Raw genomic sequence first — 15,745 nt, forward strand, 5'->3', positions numbered from 1 at the left:
ATTCGTGCCACAGCCAGGACTTAAACCCAGGTCTCCTGCATACGAGGAAGATGTGCTAATCACTAAATTACTGTAGCACTGTGACTACCACTGCTGCGTGGGCTATTGCCGTCTAATGCCCTCCCTGACCCAAACTCCAATTCGCTCCTTCATCCTGTTTTACCCCTCTTAAAATCGCCAGTATTGTCGAGGCTCTCCACCACTGGAATAGCTCACCAGCTTTGTACATGAGAGAAATCCTGCCTGATCATCAGAAGTAGATGCTCTATTGATCTGATGACACATGACACGTGAGTCTCAACTTTATCTTCGATAATGATTTTAATTCTTTACTTCAGCTGCTAACTTTATCAGACTTAGACTTGAGTCTCATATGTCCCAAGAAAAATGTAAGTGCATCAGATCGAAAGATCACCTGCGCCTGAGGAAGAGGCAGGGATTTCCTCATTGTGTACAAAGCTGAGGTGACATTCCATTAGTGCTGGCGATTTAAGAAGAGTAAAATGTGCTGAAGGTGTGAATTGAAGGTTGTGTCAGGCAGAGCATTGGACTAAGGTATTCCACACAGCTCTGGTGTGGTAATGGTAGCACATCTCCGCAGCATGCTGGAGACCCAGGTTCAAGTCCCGCCCACAGCACAAATTTCAATTCATTGCTTCAGCTTCTGTCCTTGTCAAAGATAATTCATGTAATTATTCTCTGTACTGGGGCCAGCTGTTGTACTTTGGGGAGAGTATTGTTACCTGGTACACTTTCAGACTTCCACTTCTAGAAGTTTACAATATTTTCTTATTATATTTTGAAATGACAGCATTCTCTTCATGAGTGCTCCAGCCTTTTTTTTTAAAAATTACACTGGAAAATTAATGTTATTTTCCAGATACAGAAAAACTGTTCCAAGGAACAACGTGGTCATGTAAGCCGGCCTAGGAACAAATGTTCGAACAAAATACACTCCTGGAAATTGAAATAAGAACACCGTGAATTCATTGTCCCAGGAAGGGGAAACTTTATTGACACATTCCTGGGGTCAGATACATCACATGATCACACTGACAGAACCACAGGCACATAGACACAGGCAACAGAGCATGCACAATGTCGGCACTAGTACAGTGTATATCCACCTTTCGCAGCAATGCAGGCTACTATTCTCCCATGGAGACGATCGTAGAGATGCTGGATGTAGTCCTGTGGAACGGCTTGCCATGCCATTTCCACCTGGCCCCTCAGTTGGACCAGCGTTCGTGCTGGACGTGCAGACCGCGTGAGACGACGCTTCATCCAGTCCCAAACATGCTCAATGGGGGACAGATCCGGAGATCTTGCTGGCCAGGGTAGTTGACTTACACCTTCTAGAGCACGTTGGGTGGCACGGGATACATGCGGACGTGCATTGTCCTGTTGGAACAGCAAGTTCCCTTGCCGGTCTAGGAATGGTAGAACGATGGGTTCGATGACGGTTTGGATGTACCGTGCACTATTCAGTGTCCCCTCGACGATCACCGGTGGTGTACGGCCAGTGTAGGAGATCGCTCCCCACACCATGATGCCGGGTGTTGGGCCTGTGTGCCTCGGTCGTATGCGGTCCTGATTGTGGCGCTCACCTGCACGGCGCCAAACACGCATACGACCATCATTGGCACCAAGGCAGAAGCGACTCTCATCGCTGAAGACGACACGTCTCCATTCGTCCCTCCATTCACGCCTGTCGCGACACCACTGGAGGCGGGCTGCACGATGTTGGGGCGTGAGCGGAAGACGGCCTAACGGTGTGCGGGACCGTAGCCCAGCTTCATGGAGACGGTTGCGAATGGTCCTCGCCGATACCCCAGGAGCAACAGTGTCCCTAATTTGCTGGGAAGTGGCGGTGCGGTCCCCTACGGCACTGCGTAGGATCCTACGGTCTTGGCGTGCATCCGTGCGTCGCTGCGGTCCGGTCCCAGGTCGACGGGCACGTGCACCTTCCGCCGACCACTGGCGACAACATCGATGTACTGTGGAGACCTCACGCCCCACGTGTTGAGCAATTCGGCGGTACGTCCACCCGGCCTCCCGCATGCCCACTATACGCCCTCGCTCAAAGTCCGTCAACTGCACATACGGTTCACGTCCACGCTGTCGCGGCATGCTACCAGTGTTAAAGACTGCGATGGAGCTCCGTATGCCACGGCAAACTGGCTGACACTGACGGCGGCGGTGCACAAATGCTGCGCAGCTAGCGCCATTCGACGGCCAACACCGCGGTTCCTGGTGTGTCCGCTGTGCCGTGCGTGTGATCATTGCTTGTACAGCCCTCTCGCAGTGTCCAGAGCAAGTATGGTGGGTCTGACACACCGGTGTCAATGTGTTCTTTTTTCCATTTCCAGGAGTGTATAAAAGTGTTGGATTCGAGAAACTCTAATCAACTCAATGTAATAATCTATTCGTTACATTATTACATAATTGTTAAGGCTTTCAGGGCGACTTTTCGACAAACTGCCTGTCGGTTCTGTCTCGGTTTCTTCGGCCGACATGTGTTTGATGATTTTTCTGGCGTTTCACTAGCACGAGTGGTTGGTATTGTCAAAGCTTCACACTCCGTTGTTGGTGATGGACTGGAGTCGAGCTCGCGACCGCAGATTATACGTACCTGGAGCGCCAATGTCCAAGGGCTTTACCGTAGTCATTACCACTGCGGTTCTCCCTTTTCTACCTGCAACAGCCGTTCACTGCAGCGCGGAAATACGGGGGGGGGGCTTTCTCCTTTCTTGTTGAAATTCTTGTCATGTTTGTGTGTTTCTACAGCTCTTCTGAACAAGCCGATGTGATAGCTCTTCTCTACAGCAGCAATTTCCGTATCGTCGAATATTATTGCGTGTAAATATGAAGATGGTATCTGTTCTTTCGGACGTATCTGAAAGAACAGATACCATCTTCATATATATAGATAGTTAAGGCTCACTGGCCACTTGACGATCTTCTTCTGTGCGGATGCACAAACAGTGCCCGAACTCTTACGGGAATCGGCAGTAAGGCCGCGAGTAATGAGTATGATGGGCAGGGGCACTACGAATGTAGTGCGAGACAAGTTGCGAATGTGGGTCTCACGGGAGGCGTGACAGAGAAAAGACCCTGCAGTCGCACTATCCTCTGTGTCCTCGGTGGCTCAGATGGATAGAGCGTCTGCCAGGAAGAGGGAGATCCCGAGTTCGAGTCCCGATCGGAGCACACATCTTCAGCTGTCCCCGTTGACTTAATTCAATGCCTATATGCAGCTAGGGGTATTCATTTCATTGTAATTTTATTCCGTGGTAGGTCTTACACAGCGCATGCCCCGCTACGGCCGATTTCTCCACCTACCCCAACCTACAACACTATCTACGTTCGGCGATCCTGGTGTTGATCGATCGTCCAGTCATTTCAACATGGACTTTTTCACATATACATGGTATGCAGTATGTTCTCTACATTGCGAATAGCTCCCTTTTTTCATTAGCCGGTCTCAGACATTCTTTGCTCTTCTTTGTCGGTTTGTAAATAGTCTTTATGCCATGTTTGCGCAATATCTGGCCGATTCTGTCCGTCACACTGGAAATGTTCTTTTTCGGATGCATCCTTCGCCGAGTGTTTCATTCTCCGACAGTTCTTATGTAACTGGTGGAGTAACCATTTCTCTTCAGCAAGCTGTCCATGTGTTGCATCTCGCGTCTTCAGGGAACTTTTCGAACCACAGCCAATGGACATGGCACCTTGTAAACCTAGGTGTGGTACAAACATGTTGATGATATAACAGTATCTTTGTTGTGTGGAGCCATGGTGAGGAACAGATCTGTGACTTCCTATAATACCTGAACAGTCTCCATGCCAACACAAAATTTACCATGGACGTGTTAAAGGAGCAACAGTTATCGTTTCTAGATGTGCTCATCACGAAGACTGGTGAACACCTGGGACACAGCGTGTATCGAAAACCGACACACACGGACCGATACCTTCACAAACTAGCAAGACGAATATGTGAGCCGCATCACCACAGATGCGAGATGCAACACCTGAAAAGTGTTGTGGGGAGCAATGGTTACTCCACCAGTTACTAAGAAGTCTCACAGAGTCAAACAATCGGCAAAGTGACATATCGGAAAAAGAAATGTCGGGTATGGCCATTATGCAGTACATTTCCAGAGTCTCGGACCGAATTGGCCGTATATTGAGCAGACATGGCGTAAAAACTATTTACAAGCCGACAAAGAAGAGTGAGGATTGTCTGAGATCGGAGATACTTTCAACAAGAAAGATGAAAGCCTCAAGGTGAAGGGATGAAGAACACAAGGTAGATATTATACTCTACTACAGTCCAACAACCAGTAAGCGGAATCAAATTACCCAGAAATATCATTAAAAAACAGTTACAAGTTCACCACTTTTTTGAAATAGAAGCTGTTGGAAACTGACGCAAATGTACTTTTTCAAGACAGAGAAGATTGTTGAGACACTAAAAAACTCCCTTCATTTGCATATACCACATGTTACATGGTAAAAGACCTCCTGTTTCGAGGTACAAGATGGTGCACGACTGAGAAAGTATGGTGCAGTTGTCTACACGCTATGTAACTAGATTTAAAAATGTACAATGTACCATAAAACTCTGAATCTGAACAATAGACAATATCCTCCAAATAGCTTTAACGTGTTATACCGCACTTAAATATGTAGAACTCCTGCTCCTTACAAATGCTGCACAAAACACAACTTCGTGTCTCACACAACAAAAACGGTAATAAATGCCGGAAATAGGTAATGGCGATCGCAGGTGTGCGGTCCTTCGTGTGATTCTAAAATTAGGCATTAAATTTAAACACCGATCAGAATACATAACGTGTTCCTCGGCACTCTATTCTTCTTCCAGTGGCATAATGTGTAGTGTTACATGCATGCCAATAAACTATCGATTAATCGATAGTGTCTGTAGTATCGATACTATCGGTACCTAGCTACAGTTATAGTTAGTTACATCATTCATATTATGATGTGTCTTTAATTGCGCTCGAAAATTTGTCTGATGCGATTGTCTCTAAGGCGTGTGGGCTGCAGAGGTAAGGTACATAGCAAGGAGCGATTTAGTCAGCATAAAATATGGCGACGTCTTAACCAGTCTATGCTGTTTATGTACTGTAATTGGCCGCTGTGGGGGAGGGGATAGGGAATTTTCTTGTTTGTCTTCTAGTGCTCACAACTCACGAGCGTGCAACTCTCATACCGACCAGCTGCGCAATATAAAAGAACAAGGAATTGAAAATGGTACATGAGGTATTGAGTCCTTGGAATAGCTCATATTACATACTCAAAAGAATTTTGGAAGTACGAAGAGAGCTTGTGACTGCGACCAATGAAAGCTCAAAACCAACGTCTTATCTCGCAGCAGAAAATTACATAGCTATACAAGAGACAATGGGTTTTCTCGATCCTTTTGAAGTAGCAACAACAACAATTTCACGGCAGTTATACGTCACTGCTTCCTTAATTATACCTCTTGCACGTGGCATTTCTGTAAAATTGTCAAACTTTAAAAGCACTTAAAAACTGTAACTTCCTGGCAGATTAAAACTATGTGCCGGACCGAGACTCAAACTCGGAACCTTTGCCTTTCGCAGGCAAGTGCTGTACCATCTTCTTTTTTTTTTAAAAATTTCATTTTGTTCGTTTTCGTTCGTTGCATCTGCTCGGGGCGGATGTCACAAGACACCCCTTTCAGTTCGTAGTTGATCCATTATCTCAGTTTTTTTTTTATTACAGAGGGCAGCTACCCCTGGACCGAACACGCTGAGCATCCATCTGAGCTACCCAAGCACGACTCACGCCCCGTCCTCACAGCTTTACTTCTGCCAGTACCTCGTCTCCTACCTTCCAGACTTTACAGAAGCTCTCCTGCGAGCTTCTGTAAAGTTTGGAAGGTAGGAGGCGAGGTACTGGCAGAAGTAAAGCTGCGAGGACGGGGCGTGAGTCGTGCTTGGGTAGCACAGATGGTAGAGCACTTGCCCGCGAAAGACAAAGGTCCCGGGATCGAGTCTCGGCCCGGCACACAGATTTAATCTGCCAGGAAGTTTCATATCAGTGCACACTCCGCTGCAGAGTGAAAATCTCATTCTGGGCACTGAAAAACTAATGAAGCATGAAGTGTTCTGGATTCCTTGATTACGTTACTCAATGGTTCGACTGTTAATACGCTTGCAACATTATTAGATCTTAGGTTTAAAACGCTTGGTTTCCAAACTTTTCAAGTGAGAGACTACGCTACAGAATTACTTCTGAAAGAGGGTGCTGTTAACATTGCATCGACACCAAGGATAGTACTTGAAACAGAACCATCTATATGTAGTGCCAATACGTTTACTAATGTATGTACCAATTTAAAATTGGTAATCTACTTCTTTTCTCTATCAGTAACAACGTAACGTCGACGACGTTATGCCAATCAGTGATCCTATTATTGACCTCCGTGAATATTTTGAAAAGAGAGGAGTAGATAAGCGTGAGAAAATATTGAGCAAAAGCTAATAGTACATTGCATGTAATGGCCAATAATTATTTGTGCTGTCCAACGTCTTCAGTTCCTGCACAGAGAGTTTTCTCAAAGGTAGGAGAAATAATTAATGAAAAACACAACAGACCAAAGGACAAGAATTTAAATACCCTATTTTTTGAAGGACAATATTTGCATATCTTGTAATGAACTTAGTATCCAAAACAATAAAAAATCGTTATATAGTTATAATTAATTTGAAATTCCCGCCAAAACGAACATTAGTTTATTCTAAGAAATATTGTCGCTGCTAATGGATATTTAAACCATTGATTTAAGTAGCACTATTGATGCTTTCCTCATCATCGTTTTATTGTCATTGAAGTTTCTCTGACTTTGACAGTAAAATACTCAGAGAAAATGCATATTGAAAACGTAACAGTTAAGATGAACGGAATTCTCGTGCACTACGTAAGATATTTTCCTAACAGCAGGTGGTGAAACACACATGGAGAGTAAATTATGAGAATTTTCAGCAATAACGAAAAAGTGAGATATTAAAATTAATATTAAAAATGGTAGTAAGCTAATCAAAGATGAGAAGAACATCTGACTTCAAAATTGATAGAATTCTTAACCCGCGTTGTATCGGAAACTGAGGAACCTGCATGTGGCTGGTTCTCTGAATCGACTCATTCACTTCATAAAAATATGGACACAATGAACATAGAGAATAGTGTATTTGTTTTCTGGAAATTGTCTTATATGATTAATTATGTCATTTTAAGTTCCTAACATGCTTTTTCCCTCTTTAATTTCAATATTCTCCTACAAAAACGGAAATGGAATTCAAATATTTTGAAAGCCCGCTAAAACGCTCCATTCGAGTCGTGATACCTGTGACGTTACTGGCTAGCACTCAGACCCTACTGTCGTAATGTTAATTCACAGCGATGTCTTGTTTTGGAATTTACGTTTCGGAAAATGGGTTACAAATGGTTTGTGATACCACACCGTACAATTACATCTGTAAAAACTCCTGAAAAGTTGTCTTTGAGTGATCCAAAAATGAGAAGATGCGTAAAATGTGGTTGCACTGAACCAGCAAATTGTCACCACGTCGACTCATAGGTTCACTAAATTAAATGTATGTTGCACTGTAAAGTTTACATTAATTTATCTCCGAGATGTGCTCTCCCACTGTTACAACAAAGAATAGCGTCATTCAACGAAACTAAACTCCTTGTGAAAATTGTCGTTTCAACCAACCACGCGTAAAGTATTCGGTAATTCAGTTGTTATAACGGTAGACCGTCGAATTTTACATGATCATGTCCATAGGTTGCTGGTTCGAATGTAACCGCAAAGAACATTTTAAGTTAGTTGTAAAACGATCTGATAGTCCTCTCATAACAAAACCAAATCGCAATAACAAAAGTTCACCACACTGATTAGAAAAAAATGGTTCAAATGTCTCTGAGCACTATGGGATTTAACATCTGAGGTCATCAGCCCCCTAGAACTTAGAACTACTTAAACCTAACTAACCTAAGGACATCACACACATCCATGCCCGAGGCAGGATTCGAACCTGCGACCAGACTGAAGCGCCTAGAACCGCTCGGCCACACCGGCCGGCCACTGATTAGAAACAGAGTATTAATTGTGTTTTCCTTCCTGTTCACATACGCTGACATTTGCAATCGCTGTTCACACACGTCACGCCCAAAAAGATATTTTCTGCTTAATGCGGCCTCACACATTTTACGTAAGACGAAGTAAGTCTGTTTCAGACCATAACGTCAGTTTACACCCACACTTTACACAGTGTCTCTTAGTATGAACTCAGCGTCCTACACCTAGTTGCACTTTGGGCGTATGGTGATATATTCACAACTAGCAATGTTTTCCAACAAAGTGAATTATTTGTTCGCAAAGTAAATGCGTTTATCCTGTGTTGTCCAATTCTTCGACTAATGCGACGCTGTATATAATACATCCCACAATCGAAACAACTGCTAGAATCAGTTGTTGCTAACGCTATTTTCGTATTTCGTGTAACACTTTTAAAAATACATGGTCCTCCCAGGATTCGAACATGTGACTCGTTCATCTGCTGTCAGGTGCGCTATCCGCTTAGCCACCGAACATCTGCTGGATGCTATATTTCTGCTGAGTGCCTTCCACAAACGAAATCAACACTAAGTTTTGCCAAGAGTAATTTTATAGTGTTTTATTGATATTCAACAATCTAGTCATAATACACGGACTCATTTGCAAAAGTTCTACAATTACCGAGTTTAATGATGTTGCAGGAAGCAGGGAAAAGAATGTCCGTCGTTGCACATACCGCCGCTCTAATGAGGGGGGGGGGGGGGGGGGGGGGAGCATAAACGCATCAACTTTCGCAAAGCTTTCACTATCACCGTTCATAAAATTCCTTTCCTATTGTTAGTTGAAAGTTGTAATTGTGTTTTCTGTCACTAAATATGAAAGCTGTTGGCAGAAAAAGCACGTAAAAAACCTCGTAAATTCGACTAACGCTCTTACACGAGTAACACACGTACAGCTTCGTCTTACTCCTAGTCTGTGACGTCACCAGTGCATCAACCAGTAACAGAGCGTTTTAGGTCACGTGACGATATCTTGATATTTAATGGTTTTTAAGCTTTACATAAAAATAACACACATTTTGTGAGAATATTGACCGTAAATGCCGTTATATGTTACAATCAATCAGAGAAACAACCATCCGAATCACTTTTTAACATAGAGAAATAGCCTATTATCGAGCCATCTCTCTTCTCTTAATAACCTACAAATCTTTAGAAAGCATTTTAAATGAGCAGACTGATCTTAAAAATTGGAGATTTTTTTACACCTTATGATTGGTCTTAAGATATGTTTGTTTTGCCTGAGTCTATTTTGGCATGTATTCTTGGGCATGCTACACTTATTTCTAACCAGCGTTGCTTTCTTTCTACAGTATTTTATGTTCATGCAGTACTTGTATCTCATCATATTTTAGGCTGTTCAGTTGTTCCCTTATATGTGTATAGGTCTCTGGTTTTATTCATTTTTCTACAGTTTTTACTTTGTGCTTCCCTTGTCTATGGGCAACATTTTGTTGTACCTAGGTAGATACGTTAATATTTTTATCTTATGACTCACCTGCTGTTATTGGATGAGTTGTACGTATACTACTTTATACTACTTGCCATTCCTTGCTTTTAACGAGAAGGTTCAGATTTGGTGTGTGGTTTGATTGTTGTAGCATGTTTCACATCTGCATACTTCGTAAACATGTATTTTAACACTTAAGTTTGCTGGCTATTTTACTAAATATTTTAGAATGTCGTTTCTTTTGGCTGACAAGCAACTTTGATTTTACTGTTTAATATAACAGTCGTGGTAGATGCGTATGTACTTACGTACTTAGGTTTTACTTACTTTTATTCACGTCTCAGTGTTATTTATCAACTTATATTTAATACATGTTTTCGTCATTTCTGTTCCTTTCTGTGTACATGTTCGTTAACACATGATATCGATTCTGACTGACTAGCGTCTATGCGCTCTCAGATTTATACTCGCAATATGTGAGATCTTTGTCACTTTTCTGCAATTTGAGTTTCTTCCAGCGCCCTGGTTATTTGAGTCTTGTCTTGCGTGTATTATGAACACAGGTTTTATCATTATGTCAAGTGCTTGTAGCTTTTAACCAGTAGTAATATGTGTTCTTGACTGGTGTTTGGAAGAATGGACGGATTTATTCTTGATTTTATAATGTTCGGTACCATGTTGCTGTGCATGACAGCTTCATGTCGTTAAGTGAGTACCATTACCCTACGTAAATAATTACACATTATTTTTATCTTTATGTTCGAATTTGTAAAACTTTGTGCTTTTTTGGGGCGGTGGGGGGGGGGGGGGGGGGGCGGGGACTGATTGTTTTACACCACCAGATGATAACAAAATGTCGAAATTGCAGTTGTGACATACAAACAATAAAGATTTTTGGTACAGCCTAAGCGGTATGACAACTTTCCTTATCCTTAGAAAGTGCTACACATTAGTACAAATAGGACAGAGAAACAACTGGACTCAGTGGGGTGAATACCAAGGAAGGTTAAGATATGAATCTAATGCGTTCTTTGGCATCTGAAATATAGAAGTAAGTAATTCGTAGTGACCTCCTTACACTTCACAGATACGTACCATTTAATTGACTGAATAACAACTCTTCTCGCAATCCCGGAATATTGTGCTTTTTAAATCAGGTTGGGAATCAGGAGAAGAAATTGCTCGACTTTTCAACTGTGTACCACTGATACATGGAGTCACGACACCACTGCTTAATTTTGTTGTGCACCTGGACAGCAGCGCTCCAAGTGGGCAGGAAACTACTTTTCTGAATACGGTTGGGATGAGTGCGTAGTGTCGTCTGTATTAGTTTTTAACACAGTTTAAAGAATAGACGGCATATGTAGAGCTGAAAAAGTAGGCAATAACTAAAAAATGAAACCACATTTGTCTTTCTTTAGTTTCCTAAGGACCCTGTGAGATATGAAAGGGTACCTTATGGGACAGCTTATTTGTGTTTCTCTCGTAACGTGCAGGTACTTAATCCGGCTGTGGTGCGGCCTGGAATTCTTACACTAGTGGTTTGTGTGGTGCAGTACATCCCATGCGTTTTTTTTAAATATTTTTTTGAATATTTTAACACAGAAATTAGTGGTTTAATCGACTATAACTTATTACTGTTGGTTAAAGTTATTGTATATTATTAATGTGCAGTGACAACAACAAAATGGAATTGTATTTATTATCAGTCACATACCAGTTAGAAATATTGCGTCATACAATACTGAAATTAATGTTTTGTGCTCGAAGGTACTGTATTGAAATAACTAAGGTTACAATCAACAAAATATGTTTATGTGTAGACAGTGCCACAACACACTAATTATGTAAAGAAACATTTTCATGATTCATCATCTAACTTCTAATTTCTGACACAATTCTTTTCCGCATTTAATCGTTTCATCTTTTCCCACATAATGACTACCGATGACCTCATTTTCAACGTCTTTATCTCCTTCTTGTTCTGATGTGTCGTGATCACTGACAATAAAGGCATCTTCTTCATCTTCAACATCAGAATCAACTGGCCGCTCATAAAGTACATCGTCAGTCAATGCTTGCACTTTGGCCTCATTCAGCCCCATGAGCCTATAACTATAATAGTATTTTCTCTTAATTATACAATCAAATATTACATCTTATGTAAAAAAAACGCAAAAATGCGATGAAATATCTGCCTTGTCTTTTTCATCTTGCGAGACGATAGTGACCACCAACCCCAGCAAGCTCAAACATGTTTTAACACCGCCTCTCCAGCTTCTATACATCACGGAAGTCACGAAAACACACTTGTAACACTCTCCGTCATAAGAGGTGTACCACACCCCCATACACCACTGTTGGGTTAATGAAGAACGTCGTTTTCTTTTAAGAACAAAGAAATGCCTAGTAAACGGCAGATGACGTGGCTTTTTGCAGAAAGACATCGTATATCTACGTGAAGTTTCCTCCACTACACTACCAGTCAAATAGGTGAACACAGAAAGGAGAAAACTTGTACGGAATGCAATATATATATTATTTAACGTACTAAATAAGGAACCACAACTGCAACTGAAGGAGAAGCCACACAGAGGTCATAATAAAACGTCAAAAGCAATAACACAGTTTCCCAGCACATAAGAAACCAAGTCCATAATTGTTGCTACTGTTAGCCACAAAAGGTAAGAATTTTCAATGCACTCGCTTTTGAAGTGAAAGTACTCGTAATTACATTTACAAAAATATTCGTGTATTAGAAAGTCGACTGAACTGTAAAAATGTTCGAATCCACACAAAACTGCTACATGTCAAGGAAAGTGGCTGTCGTAACAACAACAGATAGCAATATAAATACAGTCCGTAAAGGGTAGAAGTGCAGATATTTTCATACACTGCTGGCCATTAAAATTGCTAGACCAAGAAATTTGCAGATGATAAACGTGTATTCATTGGACAAATATATTACACTAGAACTGACATGTGATTACATTATCACGCAATTTGGGTGCATAGATCCTGAGAAATCAGTAGCCAGAACAACCACCTCTGACCGTAATAACGGCCTTGATACGCCTGGGCATTGAGTCAAACAGAGCGTCGATGGCGTGTACAGGTACAGTTGCCCATGCAGCTTCAATACGATACCACAGTTCATCAAGAGTAGTGACTGACGTATTGTGACGAGCCAGTTGCTCGGCCACCATTGACCAGACGTTTTCAAATCGTGAGAGATCTGGAGAATGTGCTAGCCAGGGCAGCAGTCGAACATTTTCTGTATCCAGAAAGTCCCGTTCAGGGTCTGCAACATGTGGTCGTGCATTATCCTGCTGAAATGTAAGGTTTCGCAGGGATCGAATGAAGGGTAGAGCCACGGGTCGTAACACATCTGAAATGTAACGTCCACTGTTCAAAGTGTCGTCAATGCGAACAAGAGGTGACCGAGACGTGTAATCAATGGCACCCCATACCATCACGCTGGGTGATACGCCAGTATGGCGATGACGAATACACGCCTCCAATGTGCGTTTATCGCGATGTCGCCAAACACGGATGCGACCATCACGATGCTGTAAACAGGACCTGGATTCACCCGAAAAAATGAGGTTTTGACATTCGTGCACCCAGGTTCGTCGTCGAGTACACCATCGCAGGCGCTCCTGTCTGTGATGCAGCGTCAAGCGTAACCGCAGCCATGGTCTCCGAGCTGATAGTCCGTGCTGCTGCAAACGTCGTCTAACTGTTCGTGCAGAAGGTTGTTGTCTTGCAAACGTCCCCATCTGTTGACTCATGGATCGAGACGTGGCTGCACGATCCGTTACAGCCATACGGATAAGATGCCTGTCATCTCGACTGCTAGTGATACGAGGCCGTTGGGATCCAGCACGGCGTTCCATATTACCCTCCTGAACCCAACTATTCCATATTTTGCTAACAGTCATTGGATCTCGACCAACGCGAGCAGCAATGTCGCGATACGATAAACCGTAATCGCGATAGGCTACAATCCGACCTTTATCAAAGTCGGAAACGTGATGGTACGCATTTCTCCTCCTCACACGAGGCATCACAACAACGTTTCACCAGGCAACGCCGATCAACAGCATCTTCTTCCTGTCGGTTAAATTTCGCGTCTGTAGCACGTCATCTTTGTGGTGTAGCAATTTTAATGGCCAGTAGTGTATTTGGTACGTTAATATGTACGCATGTCGACATGTTGGTTGTTTTTTCTCTGTGTTGAACAGTCTTCCCACTAACACGCCACGAACTTTATGACCCGATGTTTTCTTCAAGGTCGTAAATGCATGGCAGTATAGACTAACCATTGTGCGTCAATGCATCCACACTTCAACACCCGACCTACTGCCCAGGGGAAAATAAACATTAATGGCTTGCTCTTGCAACATATACTTGAAGGCAGGCTGTCCGAGTTGTAGACACTTGTGAGAAGCGACACTTGTGAGAAACCGGAATGTGGCGACACTTGTGAGAAATCCGAGATACTGAGGGACCGGCACAGGGTGTGTCGCAAATGCTGCGCCACTACCTACTCGGTCACTACCTGCTGCCGCTTGGTGTGACTGAGCGCTCGGCTTGTGCAGCCAGGTTACATTATTTCAGAAATTTTTTATGCAAGGAAGAGCGACCTTAGTCAAATTAGAAATCGGAGCTGATTTTGCCCCCACGATAACGTGTCAATCATTAGTTGCAGCGCAGTTATGCGTAAGACCTTTTTCAATGGAATTTTTGTTCTGATTAATCTTACGTAGGGCATTACTTTCGCTCAACCTCATACTTAACGATGTATTTTACAGAAACTATAGAAACCGAAAACTTTTTCCATCTTTCAACACTGCACCCAAAATTTGATGTGGTAAGAATGGCAACCTTTTACCATATATTAAGAGGAGCCAAGTAAAGAATTTGGTTCTCGGTAGAAACTTTTTTATATAATTGTTTCGAAATAAACCTCAATTTTCCCGTACCACGCAGGGAAGTGTACTGAGGTCTAATGTGAGTCCTGCTAGCAATTAGCGTTAAGGAATGCAATTTATGTATTGAAACAAGATGAATTAGTCGTCCACTCAGACATTGTTTCTAAAATTCTCTACACAAAAATGCTGATTGTGACTGTTAGAAAAGCTATTACTTTTCAGACTTCATAAGTGAATCTTTTATAATTTGCAAGAGACGTTTAGCCGACTTTGTGTCGTTTCCAGGGAACACCACTAGGAGGTAGTCTCTCTTCGTCCCCCATTACATTTACAACATTTACATGATGATTATTTGTTTACAATTTTTACAATAGGGAGATCGGCGTGAACTGAACCCCTATTCAATATTTACAAGTGTTGCTGTAGCTTCGGCCATTTCCTTTCCATTGTAATTTCTGTGAATAGGCCACGCAAGTAAGAAATGTTTTATATTGCCGTCAGCTTGGAGTCTTGTAAGGGCCTTAGAAACTCTCTCATCCGTCTTGATAGCAAACTTCTTTCTTCTTTTCCCACCTAGATTTAAAACTAGTCGGTCAAATTGGTGCGCATGATATTCTGCGTCCTCTCTGAGAATTGTTACTAAGAAGTAAAAATTTGGATGAACCTTCGAAATTAATGTATTTATCCTCCGATTCCATGCTTCTGAAACATTGTTGGTGCGGTGACGCCTTCCTGTGCAGTTCCATATATCCCTTGGCATGTCTTCATTATCCAGCCATTGATCAACAAAATAGTCGTAAAAAACCTGCAGTTTATCATTATCTGGGTTGCTCTCCTGAATGCACAGCCACCCGTCATCTAACATGTCCAGGGGAATGTGAGCCAAAGCGGAACACAGTCTTATGTGAAAACGAATTTCTTCGGTTTCCTTGTAGGCAGCAACAAGGCCGCAATTCTGCACTTGCCTCCACAAGCACTGATTGAAATGGTAGTTGCAGCCATTAATTTTTGAATCAGAAAACAAATGTGTTACTGATTGGGTGACTGCAGCTTCAAAATCCATCATGATAGCTGTAGGTACGTTGCTCTCAACAACTGTGAGAAAGCGATCGTACGTTTCTCGCTTTTTGTTGGGTAGCAAAGCGTAAACCGTTGGAACTGTGTTTGTTTCCTCCTCAGAACTACA

This window comes from Schistocerca americana, chromosome 10, assembly GCF_021461395.2.
Source record: "Schistocerca americana isolate TAMUIC-IGC-003095 chromosome 10, iqSchAmer2.1, whole genome shotgun sequence".
In the NCBI taxonomy this organism is placed as follows: Eukaryota; Metazoa; Arthropoda; class Insecta; order Orthoptera; family Acrididae; genus Schistocerca; species Schistocerca americana.